This window comes from Aegilops tauschii, chromosome 7, assembly GCF_002575655.3.
Source record: "Aegilops tauschii subsp. strangulata cultivar AL8/78 chromosome 7, Aet v6.0, whole genome shotgun sequence".
Classification (NCBI taxonomy): domain Eukaryota; kingdom Viridiplantae; phylum Streptophyta; class Magnoliopsida; order Poales; family Poaceae; genus Aegilops; species Aegilops tauschii.
Genome location: NC_053041.3, coordinates 323,719,323 through 323,739,570, shown reverse-complemented (window position 1 = coordinate 323,739,570; position 20,248 = coordinate 323,719,323).

Here is a 20,248-nt window from a genome sequence, read left to right as displayed (position 1 = left end):
CCACGCTGGAGATAGAACTGCACATAAGGTATTGCAATCCGGTTTTTATTGGCCTACTCTCTTCAAGGATGCCCATAAGTTTGTCTTGTCTTGTGATGAATGTCAAAGAATTGGTAATATTAGGAGACGTCAAGAAATTCCTATGAATTATTCGCTTGTTATTGAACCATTTGATGTTTGGGGCTTTGATTATATGGGACCGTTTCCTCCCTCTAATGGGTATACACATATTTTAGTTGCTGTTGATTACGTTACTAAGTGGGTAGAAGCTATTCCAACTAGTAGTGCTGATCATAACACCTCTATTAAGATGCTTAAAGAAGTTATTTTTCCGAGGTTTGGAGTCCCTAGATATTTAATGACTGATGGTGGTTCACACTTTATTCATGGTGCTTTCCTTAAAATGCTCGCTAAGTATGATGTTAATCATAGAATTGCATCTCCGTATCACCCGCAGTCTAGTGGTCAAGTAGAATTGAGTAATAGAGAGCTCAAATTAATTTTGCAAAAGACTGTTAATAGATCTAGAAAGAATTGGTCCAAGAAACTTGATGATGCATTATGGGCCTATAGAACTGCATATAAAAGTCCTATGGGTATGTCTCCGTATAAAATGGTTTATGGAAAAGCTTGTCACTTACCTCTCGAACTAGAACATAAGGCATATTGGGCCATTAAAGAGCTCAATTATGATTTCAAGCTTGCCAGTGAGAAGAGGCTTTTTGACATTATCTCACTTGATGGATGGAGAACCCAGGCCTACAAAAATGCCAAGCTGTTTAAAGAAAAAGTTAAAAGATGGCATGACAAAAGGATACAAAAGCGTGAGTTTAATGTAGGTGATTATGTGTTGCTATTCAACTCTCGTTTAAGATTTTTTGCAGGAAAAATTCTCTCTAAATGGGAAGGCCCTTACGTTATCGAGGAGGTCTATCATTCCGGTGCCATAAAAATCAACAACTTCGAAGGCACAAATCCGAAGGTGGTGAACGGCCAAAGAATCAAACATTATATCTCAGGTAATCCCATAAATGTCGAAACTAATATTATTGAAACCGTAACCCCGGAGGAATACATAAGGGACACTTTCCAGAACGTTTCAGACTCCGAAAAGGAATAGGTACGTGGTACGGTAAGTAAACCGACTCCAAAACAGTTCTAATGGCAATTTTTCTCCGTTTTGGAATATTTAAGAAAATAGGAAAATAAGAAGTAGTCCGGGAAGGACACGAGGCTTCTACGAGGGTGGAGGGCGTGCCCTACCCCCTGGGCGCGCCCCTGCCTCGTGGGCACCTCGTGTGCTCTCTGGACTCCGTTTTCTTGCACGATACTTCTTTTGGTCGGTAAAAATTCATTATATAATCTCCCGAAGGTTTTGACCCTCGTATCATGCAAATATCCTCTGTTTTTGTTTCGAGCTGTTTCTGTAGCAGATTTGGAGCAAGATGTCATCTCAGGATTCCGACGGAGAGAGCTATGTCTCACACCTCATTGCTGACCCAAAGACCTATGGGGATCTATCTCCTTGTGGTCGAACTACGGATGAGGAGGAGGATGCTCATTTAATGAGGATCAATGATTCAAGCTCGGAGGATGTCCCTCTACCTCAACCTGGGGATATGCACGTGAAGTTCAAGAAGTCTAGTCTCCCTAAGAGGGCTAAACTGTCTAACAACCGATCTATTCCTTCTCGTTTTCGGCAGAAAAGCAAAGGAGATTTATGTGACAAGATCTTGAAGCTGGAATCGGAGGTCGATGATTTAAAGGAGGAAATTGCTCTTCTCAATTACAATATGAAGAAGCTGAAAGCACGATTTACATCATCAACAAATCCATCATCACCACCTCCGAAGAAAGAGAGACATAATCACATGGGTATGGGCACTCCCCTTGGCAACTGCCAAGCTTGGGGGAGGTGCCCCGGTATCGTATCACCATCAGACTCCTATCTTTACCGCTTTTCTTAGTTCGATCCTTTTGGTAATATCTTGATCTAGTAGAATAAAGTTTTAGTATGATTTAGTCTTGAGTTTTGCTTTATGATCCTTCTATGTAATCGAGTCCGTGATTTATATATAATAAAGATTAGTGTTGAGTCGAGGGCTTGATTATTTTGCTATGATCTTGAGGGAATAATAGGAAAAAAGAGAAAGAATAAAAAGAATAAAGAGATCATATTGATCTTATGGAGAGTAATGACTTCACATATAAAGAGTATGATGAATAAAAGTTGTTGAGAGTTGACAAACATAGTTTTGGTCATCGTTGCAATTAATAGGAAGTAATAAAGGAAGAGAGGTTCTCACATATAAATATACTATCTTGGACATCTTTTATGATTGTGAGCACTCATTAAATATGACATGCTAAAGAGTTGATGTTGGACAAGGAAGACAACATAATGGGTTATGTTTTCTTATATCCAAAATAAAGTATATTTTCATGGATCATCCAACATGTTGAGCTTGCCTTTCCCTCTCATGCTAGCCAAATTCTTTGCACCAAGTAGAGATACTACTTGTGCTTCCGAATACCCTTAAAACCAGTTTTGCCATGAGTGTCCACCATATCTACCTATGGATTGAGTAAGATCCTTCAAGTAAGTTGTCATCGGTGCAAGCAATAAAAATTGCTCTCTAAATATGTATGATTTATTAGTGTGGAGAAAATAAGCTTTATACGATCTTGTGATGTGGAGGAAATAAAAGCGACGGACTACATAATAAAGGTCCATATCACAAGTGGCAATATAAAGTGACGTTCTTTTGCATTAAGATTTTGTGCATCCAACCATAAAAGCACATGAGAACCTCTGCTTCCCTCTGCGAAGGGCCTATCTTTTACTCTGTCTTATTCCTTATGCAAGAGTCATGGTGATCTTCACCTCTCCTTTTATATTTTATCCTTTGGCAATCACATTGTGTTGGAAAGATCCTGATATATATATCCAATTGGATGTAAGTTAGCATGAATTATTATTGTTGACATTACCCTTGAGGTAAAAGGTTGGGAGGCAACACTATAAGCCCCTATCTTTCTCTGTGTCCAATTAAAACTCCATACCCATAAGTATTGCGTGAGTGTTAGCAATTGTAAAAGATTAAATGATAGTTGAGTATGGGGGCTTGCTGAAAAGCTCTTACATTGACTCTTTCCGATGTTATGGTAAATTGCAATTGCTTCAATGACTGGGATAACAGTTTGTTGGTTCTCAATGAAGTTTCTGATTCATACTTGACATTGTGAATAGATTATTACTTGAGCATTAGAAATCATACGACAATATATATATATACATATATATATACACACACACACATGTTGCTGTTATAAGAATGATCATGATGCCCTCATGTCCGTATTTTATTTTATCGACACCTCTATCTCTAAACATGTGGACATATTTATCGTTATCGGCTTCCGCTTGAGGACAAGCGAGGTCTAAGCTTGGGGGAGTTGATACATCCATTTTGCATCATGCTTTTATATCGATATTTATTGCATTATGGACTGTTATTACACATTATGTCACAATACTTATGCCTATTCTCTTTTATTTTACAAGGTTTACATGAAGAGGGAGAATGCCGGCAGCGGGAATTCTGGGCTGGAAAAGGAGCAAATATTAGAGACCTATTCTGCACAGCTCCAAAAGTCCTGAAACTTCACGGAAGTCATTTTTGGAATTAATAAAAAATACTGGCGAAAGAATCCACCAGAGGGGCCCGACACCCTGGCCACGAGGGTGGGGGGCGCGCCCTACCCCCCATGGGCACGCCCCATGCCTCGTGGGCCCCCTGGCAGGCCTCCGGTGCCCATCTTCCGCTATATGAAGTCTTTCATGCGAGAAAAAAAAATCATAAGCAAGCTTTCCGGAAGAAACTCCGCCACCACAAGGCGGAACCTTGGCGGAACCAATCTAGGGCTCCGGCAGAGCTGTTCTGTCGGGGAAACTTCCCTTCGGGAGGGGGAAATCATCGCCATTGTCATCACCAATAATCCTCTCATAGGGAGGGGGTCAATCTCCATCAAGTTCTTCACCAGCACCATCTCCTCTCAAACCCTAGTTCATCTCTTGTATCCAATCTTTGTCCCAAAGCCTCAGATTGGTACCTGTGGGTTGCTAGTAGTGTTGATTACTCCTTGTAGTTGATGCTAGTTGGTTTATTTGGTGGAAGATCATATGTTAAGATCCTTTATGCATATTAATATCCCTCTGATTATGAACATGAATATGATTTGTGAGTAGTTACGTTTGTTCCTGAGGACATGGGAGAAGTCTTGCTATAAGTAGTCATGTGAATTTGGTATTCGTTCGATATTTTGATGAGATGTATGTTGTCTTTCCTCTAGTGGTGTTATGTGAATGTCGACTACATGACACTTCACCATTGTTTGGGCCTAGAGGAAGGCATTGGGAAGTAATAAGTAGATGATGGGTTGCTAGAGTGACAGAAGCTTAAACCCTAGTTTATGAGTTGCTTCGTAAGGGGCTGATTTGGATCCATCTGTTTCATGCTATGGTTAGGTTTACCTTAATACTTCTTTTGTATTTGCGGATGCTTGCAATAGGGTTAATCATAAGTGGGATGTTTGTCCAAGAAAGGACAGCACCCAAGCACCGGTCCACCCACATACCAAATTATCAAAGTAACTAATGCGAATCATATGAGCGTGATGAAAACTTGCCAGCGACCTACCGGATGTACCCCGCATAACTGACTAGGCTATGGACTTCGTAAGAGATGTCTACCAGCAGCATCACCATCTCGTCAACCTTGGAGAACCTAACAGATTGGTCTTTCCACTCATAAACATGACGCTGAAGACAGTCCACATCAGATTTGTCGGGAAGCTTTACAAGAACCACACCCTTCGTAATCGAAGGCACAACCAGGAAATTGTTGTGGTGAAGTACACCCTCGAGAACATGCTTGGAAACAATGCTACATTAAAACACTAGTTCACAACACGTAGCGAAAAGGACATAGCAGCTGGATAGTTTAGCAGTAGAACTCATCCTTAGGTCTTCTAGTTCACACGGCATGACTTTGAGAACTTCATCTCCACCGCGGACCTGGTTCTAATTCAACCAGAAACCAAATATTTTATTACTACCTCTGTTAAGAAATATAAGATGATTTTCGATATTTTACTCCATATAAGACTAAATATACGCATAGAAATGAGTGAACAAAGACACTAGAACATGTCTTCAAAGGCATGAGAGCAGAGGGATTACTTGCATTATCCATAACACAAGTTACTGAGGATAATATACTCTCTTAAAAGGTAGCATTGATGTTCATAAAGTAGTTGAAAGTAATCTATAAGAAATCAGTGTCAACCTCTCGCATGTTTTGGTGAAAAGAGGAATTTAGAACCGTCATTTGGCACACAAAAATCACATGCAAGATCACCCAGAAAGTTGTACTACTAGTACTAGTACTGCATGTTAGATGAAAAAACACGATCAAGATCGAGAAAGAGATCGTCAAGAAGAGATATTACCTGGACTTGCTTAAGATCCCGGAGAGGGGGCCTTGGACAGGGCGATGGATTTGAGCTTGTCTGCGGTAGTCTCGACGCGGTGCTTGTGCTTCTTTGTACCCTGAGGCTCGACGGTTTTGGCCAGAGCCATAGACATCACTTTGGCCGGTACTCCAGGGTCCATCAAGAAACTGTCAAATAGAAATAAAAGAAAAGAAACCATAATAAAAAAACCCAAAAGAAGAACAAAGAGGGGGTTATAGGATCTGTCTCGGGGTTGCAAGACCGGGCCTTGGCCACAATCAACACCATTGATGTGCTCACCTTTCCTTCTTTGGGAGAGAAGAACAATAACAGAAGCAGGTCGGGGTTTTCTTGAAGAAATGAGAAACAAGATGAGGGAGAAGCGAGTTGGGGTTTTCTTCAAGAGAGGAAGCCGAGGGAGAAGAGTGAAATGATGGTTGCTTCGTCCATCCAACTTACTGCTGGAAAGGTGGGGGTATAGTGATTTGACGGCTCATTGGGCATTACTGCGGTGCTTCGATTGGGGTAGTCTACCATGCAGTTGGGCACTCTAGTACGGAGTAATTTAGTGCATGGCTAGTGGACCCCGATGTTGGCTATCCCACACATCGGCGAAAGTGAGTAGCAAGGTTCCCGATGACCGTCGAGGAGGATCCGCATGGTAGAGCGTGTCCACTGTTTCTGAAGAAAAAAATGATTACAGTAAGCGTTTCCACTCATACGACGGAGGAGTGCGAAACACGGCAGCCAATTGAACTTACACAGTGCTCCTACTACTAGGCATGTGCAGTGGTTCATACGTCAGTACTACATAATCTTGTTGCTAGTGTAGTAAGATATGAAGATAACAAATGATGTTGTGCGCATGTCAACTATATGAACAGTAATGTAACATACCCTTTTTTGTCTGTCTGGTCGAGAATGAACGGTGAGATCAATGTTAATAGAACTAGGTCTACAGTGCACGGATAGTATGGTGCTACAGTACTCCATGGAACATGAACCTTATGAAGCACGAATCAGTGTTAGGCAGGGTGTATGAAGGGTGCATGGGTCCACACTAGTAGGTTAACACAAAGACACTAGGAGAATGCATAAAGAGGGGTGCTGAGATGAGCATGCACGAAGAGGGAACAACTATATTGAGATGAGAATGCAACCAAACACACCCACACGCTTTGTGCTACAGTGACTGATCTGCATCGTCTGAGTTTGATCCAACGGTCATGTTGCGCTGAGACATGGACATGCCCATGCAGAGGACGCCTAAACACCATCAAAGTCCCTCTGCTTCTTGAGGCGCACGACGTTGGTGACGCAGGGTGCCACCGCCCGCAGAGCCCGCTCCCGGTCGACGGGAGCTAGCTCGTCAAAGACGGCGTCCAATGGCATGAATGGATTCCGGTGACGGGGCCGTTAGAGGATTCGCCCGGCAACGGCGACGGCAGCCCGCAACCCCTCCTTGTCCAGCTCCACCCCCACCATCGCGTAGAGACGGCTGAGCTCCTCGGAGATATAGGTGAAGGAGGAGACCTGGCCACGAAGCCCCAGCTCGTTGAAGTCAACAGGGTGGTCGAATAGGTTTAGCCCGACGCCCGGCATGGTCGCGCTGGCACGAAGGTAGTCTTCGCGCAGCCGCAACACGTGTGTGGCAACATGGTTCACCAAGTGGTTGAGGCGATCCTGGACCTCGTCACGATCGGCCTATTCGCGCTCTAGCAGGCTTGCCTGACCGCCTATCGTATCTCCCGCTTTTTGCAGCAACGCCGCCGAGACCTCGAGCATCTTTGTGGTGGACGCCTCCCGCTATTGAAGCTCCGTGAACGCCTGCACATAAAGGAGGAGCATGACACTCCTCTCCTCCTTGAGCTCATGGAGCTCCACGTCGTTGGCCCTGAGCTCCGCATCCTTGGCCTGGAGCTCCTGTGTCAGGCGCCTCACCTCAGACTCCATGATCTAGTGCGCCGCCATGGAATCAGGTAGAAGCAATGGGGAGAGGAAGCAAAGGGGGCGAAACGGCTGAAAGGCAATGCAATCTAGGGGAAGGCGGAGGGAGCCAGCCGAGGAGCGGGGTGAATCTTTTGGTTTTCACCATGGGAAAACACCAGTCGACGACTTTTCACATCAGGGGGCAGTGGGTTTTACAGGCGGAGTCATCATGACTAATTGCTGCGCGCCTGCTCCCGTCAATCAAAAAAATAAAAATTCTGCCGCGCCTGCCGCACCCAAAGACCAGAGCAACACCGCGGTGGATATTTAAATTTACCTGCCAGCAAGGAGATAAAAAAGGGGTGAAAAAACAAATGTGGCGGCGGCCTAGCTAATCAGTCGCACTAGCCCAACTAGCCAGCCACCGTGCTTCACTGATGGACTCGGCGGGAAAGGTGGTCTTTCGTGTTGACGACTCATTTACTTGCTTCGGCGCTACGACCGAGGAGGACCCAGAAAACGTGTGGTAGGGCATCCCACGTCTCGGCAAGGAACAAAATATGCGTGCACCACCTGGGAGGACCCAGAAACCGCGCGGTAGGGTGTGCCATGTCTCGGCACGGAGGAAAAATGTGCGTGTAAAAATATAATGTATCAGACGTACTACCTATGGTTCGACCTCAGGACCCAGCCAGTCGGTCAAAAACACCCCACTAGCCACAAAGCTTCATCATGCTAACGTGGCACAGAGGATAGGTGTGGTTAGCTCCGTCTCGAATAGCCACAACATCTCTTGTTCTAGGCGATTCTTCTATTTTCCAAGATTTTTTAGTTATAATAACACCACGGCAAGCTCGCGTCACTCTTCGTGTATGCCCGTGCGTCTAAAGGTTAGACGACGGAGAGGAGAGAGAGAGAGATCACAGACATGGGACCCACCGGTAAGTGAGTCAATGGTCATGCACGTGTTGACGAGCCACTCCCTCTACTCTACTCAACGTAATACTGTATAAAATCAAGTTAGGGGACAAAGCCAACAACCGTTGTTGTTTCAGGCTATCGACTTATGCTTTGTAGTCCAGGTTGCCAGGTCGAATCTTGTCTTTCAGATTTGTTAGTTTTAGGTCCAAATTTGATCAATGACAAGTGGGACCCTCGTGTGTTGTTCCGATATTTCAGTGTAGGATGGTTTTTTTGCACAAACACTTTGTGCGGTTAGACAAGTAACGACATGAGTTACACGTATTGCAAGTTTAGGAACAAAAATGACAGCGGCATATAATATCACATCCACCCCACATCTTAGATGCTATGGTGATACGAGTTTTGACGTCGTTGGAACTGAGATCCAATGGCTTGGGAGTAGTCTTTGTAATTATGCACAATTTCCAAACTCTCCAAGGGTTTCTTTGCAAATAAAACATTCAGGCCTCGTGTGTGCCGCTGCATCTTGGATCCAATGGCTCCCAGTAGCTCATATTAGGTGCTCCCCGTAGCTTAATTAGTCGCTACAGTGATATGAGCATGATATTCTTACATACAGGAGAATATGAGGTCCTCCTTCATACAGGAGAATATGAGGTCCTCCTTCATCTTAGATGCTACGGTGATATGAGATTCGAGGTTGTTGGATATGGGATCCAAGGGCATCTGAGTAGTTTTTGTACAAATTTTGTGCAATTCTCAAACTCATTAAGGTTTCCTGTAAAAATATTAAGACATCCCGTGAGCTGCTATATCTCAGATCTACAAGCTCCAAGCAAATTGTATCAGCATATAACATCTTAGGTGTGGGGGCACATGATATTCTCCCTGGGAGGGGGGGTGCACAACCCTGTCCGGGCAACATACCCAGGGTTTGTTGCACCGACAAGAGCCCCTGGGCCTAGCCTGAACGCGCCGCCGGGCGTCGTCGGGGCAGGCCCCAACCGATGCACAGGCGAGAGGGTGGTAGCTGCTTGTCCTTTGAGATTTTCTTTGCTTCTTCATTGACCTAAACCCAGGTCAGTTTCCGGTTCTCCCATGCGTGGCGTAACACCAATTGCCGTGGGGTCACGATCCGTGGAGTGCCCATGTCCCACGTTCACGGGGTGGTAACCACTACTCCACTATACTTCCCACTCCAAGTGCCTCTGCCACGTGTATCACATGCATTGTGCAAGGTTGGTGGCGGATGCGGAGGACGCGGGAATGAGTGTTGTCGGACTACGGGTTCCGCAGACCCTTGAGAGGTTCGAACTCTGGGGTGCGCACGAAGAACACTCTCTCCCCAGCTCGCTCGCTAAACGATCCCGCGGCCTAGCTCGACGAACCTAAAGAACAGGGAGCTTTGCTACATCTACGTAAAATAGCTACGAAAATTTACGTAATGGACTAGTTGGCAAAATATGATTAGAGGGGAGGGAGGCCCACCCTGAAAATTAGGGGGGGGGAGAGATTGGTGAGAGCAAGCCACGTCCGCACGTAAGCTGATTTACATACCATTCTTTCGTAGGTATAGAATTTTCGAAGAACAAGAGACAAAGGGGTTTATACTGATTCGAGCCACCTCGCAGTGTAATACCCTACTCTAGTGTGTGGTGGATTGCCTCGAGGGGCTGAGGATGAACTAGTACAGTGGATGAACAGCCTCAGGAGGAGAGGTGTTCTTGATCTTGATGAGCTGGTGGGTGTGAGGATGGTCTGAATGATCCGTCCTTTGCTACGGTGGTGGCTAGGTCCTATTTATAGTGGCCTTGGTCCTCTTCCAAAATGTTTAGGTGGGAAGGGATCCCACAACGGCCAAGTTTGAAGGGGGACAACTAGTACAAGCTATCGTGAAAAAAGTAGTCTTCGGCTGCCAAAGGCTCTCGTGGTGACGCTGTTGTGCGCTCCGCGAGGACCTCCATCCTGCCGTCCTGCTGGTCTTGGTCTTGTTGCACCGATAAGGAAACTTTTGCCTGATGCCTCGGGACCCCGCGGCTGCGCTTGCCTCCTTAGCACCAAAGAGGAAACTGGTACACTGCGCCCGCTGGCGCCCGCCTGGCCTTGGTCGTCATGGCTCACGTCATGTGAACCTCACGAGGTGCCCCTTGCATAGATATCTCTGCTCCTCGGGAGCCAGCCTAGTGAGGCCACCCCCAGGGAGGTCTTGGTGTCGTCTGCCTCGTGAGGGTCTTGAGTTGTTGCTACTGAAGCTAGGCCATACCGGGCCGTTGATGGAGCCACGCCATGGGCCGCAGGCAGGCAAGTCTGGGTACCCCCATTCCCAGGACTTCGACGGTAGCCCCCGGGCCCAAGGCGCACTCGAACTTGGCTTCGAGGCGAAGCCAAGGGGCAAGTGTGGAGCGCCGCGGGCCCCAACTGCCTACGGCCTTGATTGATGCGTGGTGATTGATGGGACGTGGGCACCTCCGCTTCCCCATGCCGCCTCGGCAACCGTTCGACTTGACGAGACTCTGTTGCATGCAGAAGAAAACCATCATTACCTGCGATCATGGAGGCCAACGGTTGGCCTCCTTCTGGTTATAAATGAGGGGAGGGGCAAGGCCCCCATTGCTCATCTCCTTCTTCTCGTTGCCTGCTTCTCCTTCCTCCTCGCCTCGCCGCCTTGCTGCACTCCCATGGTGCCGATGAAGAGGTTCTCCATTGCAGAGAAGGGGAAGGCTCCCCAGGAGGGGCCCGGCTCGCCACCGCCCAAGAGGGGTCGAGGCCGCCCCCGTAAGTACGCTACCACCCCTGCTATGGCTCCTCGGGGGCGCAGTCGTGCTCCTCCGGGGACCGGCGTTGTCCTCGGTGGCCGCAGCGGTGTCTCCTCCCACGGCGGGGGCCGCTCTAGGCAGAGCAGCCCTTGCACCGAGGGGAGGTGTGCCATGGTCGCCCGGCCTCCTCGGTCGTGCTTCCATTCGGCGGAGGTGCTCCCGGAGTTCGTTGTGTGGTTGGAGAGTCCGGCTGGCACCTGGCTCCCGCTTCCGTGCTCCTTTGCTGGCGAGCTGCCGGCCGGGGGTCTTGATAGCCTCTGGCTGCAGGCCGACGGTTGCTGCAGCAAGGCCTCGTGGGTCGCGGTGGGGTCTCCGTCGCAGGCAACATGGCCCTGGCCCGCGCCTGGCAGACGTTTTCCCGCGCGCGCGGCCTGAGTAGGCGGTGCACCCTCCACTTCAAGTACGATGGTGCCGTGACCCTCTTCGTGAGGGTGTTTGGGGAAGATGGTCACCGCGCGGGGTGCTACCCCGAAGACAGCGGCGGCAACGATGAGCTCGGCCTGGGCGACGGCCGTGATGAGGCTGAGGGCGAACTTTCCCTTGGAGACGGCCGCGGTTTGCCCAGCGGTGGCAGCTTCTCCGCCAGCGAGAGCACCAGCGGCGGCGGCTACGACCAGCCGCCTCGCCGCGGGGCTCGCTTCGAGGACGGCGGCGGGTCATCCCGCCACCACGCGATGGTGAAGCGCGAGGGTGGCTAAGACTGAGCTGAGTCCGGGAGGCCCTCGGAGCCGGGCCTCGCGAGCTGCCGCAGTCATGCGGGCCGCTTTTGTTTCACTTTTCCTTTCTTCCTGCATTTTGAAAAAAGTAGATGGCCCTGCTGGGGCGTGTAATGAACTATGGTCTTTATGCTGCTATGTTCTGCTAATTGCTCCACGTTGTCCGTGCCCCACATAGCTGTAAAAGGGGTGACTTAGCTTGATACGCTCGGGGTAGTTTCCCGTTTCATGAGGGCGCGCCTTCTAGCATCTGGTGAGGCCTCCTTGTTGCCGACTCGGGAGCCGCTGACCTCGGGAGGCATCACAAAGCTGCAAAATTTGTTAGGACATCTATCGGGTGCCTTGTTCCTCCTTGCACGAGCCCTCATGCATGGGCTAATCACGGCTTAGTGCACCACGTCGCGTTACCTGTGGGGCACAGACTCAGGAGGGTGCACCAATCACGAGCTCATTCGAGGGCGCCTCGCGAAGATCAAGGGATCCGAAGCTCTGGGGCGACAGGGCTTTGGCGAGGTGTGTCTGTGGTTTAGGCTAGCCCAGTGCACGCACACACCTGCCCAGCCCCCGTGCAAGGCACACGAGGGAGAGCGTCGGGCAACTGCCGTCCTCCCTGACGCAAGACAAAGAAGCGAGCGAAGAAGTAAAAAAAAGGGGAACTCAACCAAGCAATCGAGAAACGCCAGAACTCCAAATTTCATTAAAAGGTTGCAAACCAGGTACAGAAAGCAAATGAACAACCGCGTCCAGCACCTAGTCTAGTCTTCTCACCAGCGCGTAGCTAAGTGCTACCACTAAGACGTGGGAGGGAGCCCCGAGGCCCGAGGGCGGCACTCCCGAGACTCCGGGGCGTGTACAGCCCCACTCATTATTATGTGAGAGTTTCACGAGCGGAGACCTTCACAGGCACTGGCCCTTGCTTCATGGGTAGAACTTCCGGAGGTGCTGGATGTTCCAAGCGTTCTGGATGGGGATCCCGTCCTGCGTCTCCAAGCGCACAACGCCAGGCCTGGAGACGCGGGCAATCCTAAACGGGCCCTACCACATGGGTGAGAGCTGATGCAACCCTTCCCTAGAGAGCACCCACCTCAGGACAAGATTGCCCACCTCGAGCGTCCTGGATCGGACACTGCGGTAGTGGTACCGCCGCAGCGTCTGCTAGTACCTTGCCGCTCGGAGTGAGGCTTGGCGGCGGTGTTCCTCCCCAGCACGAGGTCCATCCCCTGCATGGCGTCCTGATGTGCCTCGTTAAACGCCAAGACCTGGGCGGAGCGATGCTTGACCTCGTGAGGGAGAACCGCTTCGGCTTCGTAGACGAGGAAGAACGGAGTCTCGCCCGTTGGCTTGGTGGCGGTGGTGCGGATGGACCACAACACGGACTGGAGCTCGTCATGCCAGTCCCTGCAACAGGCCTCAAGCTTCTTCTTGAAAGTCCTTGTCTTGAGGCGTCTCAAGACCTCCGCGTTGGCGCACTCAGCTTGGCCGTTGCTTCTGGGGTGTGCCACTGAGGCGTAGCATATCTGTGTTCCAAGATTAGCACAATATGTTTTGAAGAGATTGCTAGTGAACTGAGAGCCGTTGTCGGTGATGATGCGATTAGGGACTCCGAACCGGCTCACGAGGCCCTTGATGAACTTGACTGCGGAGCCGGCTGGGATGGTGCGGACGGCTTCCACCTCCGCCCACTTGGTGAACTTGTCAATGGCGACGTATAGGTAGCAGTAACCCCCGGGCACTCGAGGAAATTGACCCAGGATATCCAGCCCCCAGACTACAAATGGCCACGAGAGTGGGATAGTCTGGAGACCCTAAGCAGGCTGGTGGATTTGCTTGGCATGGAACTGGCAGGCCTCGCAGGATCTCACCAGCTCAGTTGCGTCGTTGAGTGCCGTCGGCCAGTAGAATCCGCTGCAGAACGCCTTGCCCACCAAGGTGCGCGACGAATGATGCCCGCAGTCTTCGCCGTGTATGTCAGCTAGCAGTTCACACCCCTGCGCCCTGGAGATGCATCATAAGGAAACATCATTCGGTCGTTCTCGGTATAGCTCACCGTCCCGGATGCAGTAGGCTGTAGCTTTCCGAGCCACGCGCTCCGCGTCCTCCTCCTTCTCCGGTAGGGTCCCTTGCAGCAGGTACGCCTTGAATTCTTCAGTCCAGCACCCCTCCTGGGGCTCGAGCGCGAGGAGCAGGCAGGGGAGGTTGGTGGCGGGGGGAGCTCCTCCTAAGGCAGCGTAGGATCCGTAGTAGGAGGGGCCGCTGAAGGCTTGAAGAGCCGCTCCTCGAAGACGCTGGGCTCCTGGGGCTGACACCTTGATGCCCTCTTGGCGATATCGTCGGCTTCCTTGTTTGTGCCGCGGGGCAGATGCTGCAGTTCCAGGCCCAAGAATTGCTTCTCCATTTTGCGTACCTCCGCGAGGTATGCCTCCATGTGCTCGTCCTTCGGCTCGTACACCTTCTTGGAAAAGTTGACGAGGAGCTGAGATTCGCCCTTGATAGTGAGGCGCTTCACCCCCAAGGCCACCGCAGCCTTGAGGCCTGCAATCAATCCTTCGTATTCCGCGATGTTGTTGGAGACCTTCTCGCCCCGCTGGAAGCAGAGCTGCACGGCGTAGTAGAGCTTGTCCTGGGTGGGCGAGATGAGCATGGCCCCAGCCCCCATGCCCTGGTGCGCGAAGGCGCCGTCGAAGTACATGACCCAGCCGTTTGGTGCTTCACTCCCTGGCGAGAGAGACCGGTCCTCACCCGCTTCGGGCCTTGGAACGTCAGTCCACTCCACCACGAAGTTAGCGAGCGCGGCTCCCTTGATGACCCTGGTGGTGCTGAACTCCAGCTGGAATGCCTGCAGCTCGATGTTCCACTCGGCGACCCTCCCCGCAGCATTGGGGCTCCTGAGTACCCTCTCCAGTGGGTAAGCTGAGACGACCTTGATGGGGTGGCCTTGGAAGTAGTGGCGCAACTTGCGCGAGGCAACGAGGAGCGCGAGTAGAAGCTTCTTCGGCATGGGGTAGCGCACGCGCGTCTTGTAATACTGTGCTGACGAAGTACACCGGGTGTTCGACAAGGGAGGAAGTGCTGGTGGAGTCTGAGATCTCCTGAGGTTGGGGTGCTCCCTGAGGCTGAGGGACCTCAGGAGTTCCGTCGCCTGTCGGGGCTACCGCAGCCTCAGGAGCGCCGTCTTGTGGAGCCTGGTCATCTGCTGGTGCTGTTGTGGCTTCAAGGGCGCCGTCTTGGTGCCGCATCATCCCGACCGAATGTGCGGCGTCGTGTGGCAGGCTCTTGGCCTGGAGCTCCTCCCGGACGGCCACCAGCGCTGTGCTAGCGGAATGAGGCATGGCGGCAGGTAAAGCACCAGGGGCTCGAGAGGACGCGGCGCCACCATCACTGGTGGGATGGTTAGGTATCTTTTGAGGTCTTGAAACGCCCCGTCGGCCTCTGGGGTCCACTCGAACGGGCCCTTCTTCTTCATCAGATTGAAGAACGGGAGGGCGCCCTCCCCCAGCTTGGAGATGAAGCGCCCCAGCAAGGTCACGCAACCCGCGAGTTTTTGCATTTCCTTGAGTGTCTGCGGCGGGCTCATGTCTTCTATTGCTTTGACCTTCTCTGGGTTCGCCTCGATCCCCATGTGCGACATGAGGAAACCCAGCAGCTTGCCGGAGGGGACACTGAGGGAGTCCTGGACTAAGGGGTCCTCGGGTGTCCAGCCTGTTAGACATAGGCCGGACTGATGGGCTGTGAAGATACAAAGACTGAAGACTCTCTCCCGTGTTCGGATGGGACTCTCCTTGGCGTGGAAGGCAAGCTTGGCGTCCTGATATGAAGATTCCTTTCTCTGTAACCAACTTTGTACAACCCTAGTCCCCTCCGGTGTCTATATAAACCGAAGGGCTTAGTCCGTAGGGACGAACATAATCATACAGGCTAGACTTCTAGGGTTTTAGCCATTACGATCTCGTGGTAGATCAACTCTTGTAATATTCATATTCATCAAGATCAATCAAGCAGGAAGTAGGGTATTACCTCCATAGAGAGGGCCCGAACCTGGGTAAACATTATGTCCCCCGTCTCCTGTTACCATCGGCCTTAGACGCACAGTTCGGGACCCCCTACCCGAGATCCGCCGGTTTTGACACCGACATTGGTGCTTTCATTGAGAGTTCCACTGTGCCATCGTCAAAAGGTTTGATGGCTCCTTCGATCATCTACAATAATGCTGTCCAAGGGGAAATCTTCCTCCCCGGACAGATCTTCGTATTTGGCGGCTTCGCACTATGGGCCAACTCGCTTGGCCATCTGGAGCAGATCGAAAGCTACGCCCCTGGCCATCAGGTCAGATTTGGAAGCTTGAACTACATCGCGGATATCCGCGGAGACTTGATCTTCGACGGATTCGAGACCACGGCAGCCGCTCCCTGTCACCACGATGAACATGACTTAAATCTGTCATCGGACCATACATAGGAGATAGCACCCGTAACTGCTTTGGCCTTAGATCCGGAGCAGATCGCGCCATCCGAGGAAGGGAAGCTCAACCCCGCCACGGAAGACGAAGACTCAGCGGCGTTGGAGCCGCACATAGACCTAACTTTGAGTGACATCCGTGTCACCGGAATAATGGACTTGTCTCCGGCTACAGGTTCCGAACCATGTACGTCCGTGTGCGTCGAGCTTGATCAGTCATCGATCGTCAAATTCAGCTCCGCGGACATCTTCCGGCACTCGCCTTTGTGCTAAACTCATTAAAAACTCTATCCTTGGCGGGGGACTCACAGCCAAATTATATCCGGTTCGAACTGGAGGCTGATGATGGAGAATTTCGCTTCCCACCCACCGCCGACTTCATAGCCGCTGTCGAGGACTTAACCGACATGCTTGATTACGGCTCCGAAGACATCGACGGTATGGACGACGATGCCGATGAGGAGCAGGGCCAAAACCCGCCGTTTACTGGACGCTGGACAGCCACTTCTTCGTACGACGTGTACATGGTGGATGGACCAAAAGAGAATAGCGGCAATGACAAGGAAGTCCCAGTTGAGGATGAACCTCCTGAGATACAACCAAAGCGCCGGCGTTAGCGGCGCCACTCTAAATCACGCCGCAGAAAAGACAGCAATACCGGCACAGGAGACAATAACACTCCAGACGGTGCCGAAGATAGAGAAGACCCAGACGAGCAAACCGCCGAACAGGACGATCGGGAAGATGGGCAAGTTAGCCCTGATGAACAGGCCATACATGAAGACTCGGAGGACAGTAATTATCTTCCGCTCTTCGAGGATGAGGTGAGCCTCGGCAACGAGGATTTTATCGTGCCTGAGGAACCTCTCGAGCAGGAGCGCTTTAAGCACCGGATAATAGCCACTGCAAGGAGCCTGAAAAAGAAGCAGCAGCAGCTTCAAGCTGATCAAGATCTGCTCAACAATAGATGGACTGATGTCCTAGCAGTCAAGGAATATGGCCTCAAGCGCCCAGCCAAAAGTTACCCAAAGCGCAAATTGCTACCTCAGTTCGATGATGAGGCGTTGGAGCCCGTACCATCATCGTGCAAAGCGCCTGACCGACCACCACGTGGTCGAGACAAAGCGGCAACTCAAGCCGAACACCGGCCCGCCCCACCTCACCGTAAAGGCAGAGATAAAACAGCTCGGGGTTATACATATGACCTTCGGCAGGACCTGGACAATAGAGCAGGACATACCAGATCGATCTACAGATCGCGAGGGCGTGCCTCGACACGCGACGACGGCTATCTATTCGGACGTGACAAGCCTAGTCACGCCCGGGCTGAAAACCACAGACGGACTCCATCTGAGCTACGTCGCGATGTGGCCCGATATAGAGGCTCCGCACACCCTCTCTGCTTCACTGACGAGGTAATTTAGCATGAATTCCCAGAAGGGTTTAAACCCGTAAACATCGAATCGTATGATGGGACAACAGACCATGCGGTATGGATCGAGGATTTTCTTCTTCACATTCATATGGCCCGCGGCGATGACCTTCATGCCATTAAATACCTCCCGCTAAAACTCAAAGGGCCAGCTCGGCACTGGTTAAACAGTCTGCCTGAAAACTCCATTGGCAGCTGGGAGGACCTGGAAGACGCCTTCCGTGACAACTTCCAAGGCACATACATACGACCTCCAGATGCTGATGACTTAAGCCACATAGTTCAACAACCCGGAGAGTCAGCCAGGAAATTCTGGACTAGGTTCCTAACTAAAAAGAACCAGATCGTCGATTGTCCAGATGCCGAAGCACTAGCGGCCTTTAAACATAGCATCCGCGACGAATGGCTCGCCCGCCACCTCGGCCAAGATAAGCCGAAGTCCATGGCAGCCATTACAGCACTTATGACCCGCTTCTGCGCGGGTGAGGATAGTTGGCTGGCCCGCAGCAGTAACACGACAAGCGAAGCGGGCACCTCCGAGGTCAAAAACAGCAACGACAAGCTCTGACGGAACAGGCACAAATGTCGAAGCAATGGTGACAATACCGATGACACGGCAGTCAACGCCGGATTTAGTGGCTCCAAGTCCGGTCAGCGGAAGAAGCCATATAAAAGAAACAATCCGGGACCATCCAGCTTGGACCGCATACTCGATCGTCCGTGCTAGATCCATGGCACCCCAAAAAAACCAGCCAACCATACCAACAGAGATTGTTGGGTTTTTAAACAGGCTGGCATGTTAAATGCCGAGAACAAGGAGAAGGGGTCGCAAAGTGAGGACGATGACGAGGAGCCCCGGCCACCGAACACAGGGGGCCAGAAGAAGTTTCCCCCTCAGGTCAAAACGGTGAACATGATATATGCTACCCACATCCCCAAGAGGGAACGCAAGCGTGCGCTCAGGGACGTCTATGCGATGGAGCCAGTCGCCCCAAAGTTCAACCCATGGTCTTCCTGTCCGATCACTTTTGATCGCACAAACCATCCGACCAGTATCCGTCATGGCGGTTCAGCCGCACTGGTCCTCGACCAAATCATTTATGGATTCCACCTCACACGAGTCCTCATGGACGGTGGTAGCAGCCTGAACCTGCTCTATCAGGATACAGCGTGCAAAATCGGCATTAATCCATCAAGAATTAAGCCCACAAGGACTACCTTTAAAGGAGTCATACAGAATGTAGAGGCCCATTGTACGGGCACAATCACCCTAGAGGCTGTCTTCGAATCCCCGGACAATTTTCGAAGCGAAGAGCTGATCTTCGATATCGTCCCCTTTCGCAGCGGCTATCACGCACTGCTTGGACGAACCGCATTTGCGCGCTTCAACGCGGTGCCACACTATGCTTATCTTAAGCTCAAGATGCCTAGACCACGTGGCATCATAACAGTCAATGGAAACATGGAGCGCTCCCTCCGTACCGAGGAGCACACCGCTGCGTTAGCAGCAGAAGTACAGAGCGGCCTTCGCAAGCAGAACCTTAATTCGCTGGCCGAGCTCCCGGACACTGTCAAACGAGTCCAGACTACTCTGCAGCAGGATAGCCCAGCTCGTCAAGAGCTTCACTAGCAATTTGGCCTTTGTCCCAGTCGCAATCAACTGGCGGCATTCGTACCGCACGTACATAACTACGCACTCAAAATACCATGGGCATAGACGGAGGCATAACTAGCTTGTGATCCATAATATGGCTCAACTGCTCTTGGACACGCATACTTTCAATTTTCCCTTTTTATCCTTTTTAGGTCCCTTTTCTACAGGTTTCTTCTGATGACCTGATCATCTGTCCTCTCGGCAGGATGGATACACCACGATGGCAAGAAGCACTGGCGTACAGGGGAATTTCTAGATGGTCTCTTTAACGATCACTCTAACTGTTTTCAGGACCCGCACACAACTCTCCCTTGGTCTTGGCATGTTAAATAGCCCGGTTGCTTATTGCACCACTTGTACAAATACGCTTCGACGCATTAATCAAACTATAATGGAAACAGTTTGCGGCCCAACTTCTGCGGCACTAGCTTACTACTCCCTTTTTCCTTCTTTTGTAATCTTTTCAAGTTGCACCCGTACACTTTGGTACGCTTTAATCTGCCAGGGGCTTCATTGCGACCCATAATACGGCAACAAAGTCCGAACACTTTTCACAATATAGTTTGGCACCCCGAATTTAGCATTATATGCATGGGCTCCGAATCATGTCTTTGGTCAATAGTTGGGTTGCCCGGCTCCTGTGCTTACTACCTTACGTTCCGCTATATCGGCTAGGGTAGTAAAGGGAGAACTACTATGATTGTGTCATGGTTTATCCGGATGAGCACCTCAGTAGAGAAAGCCGAAAACTGACTGTCATGATGCGGCGAGAGCCGGTCAGCTCTTCGGAGGTTCCAAATCTTTAGCG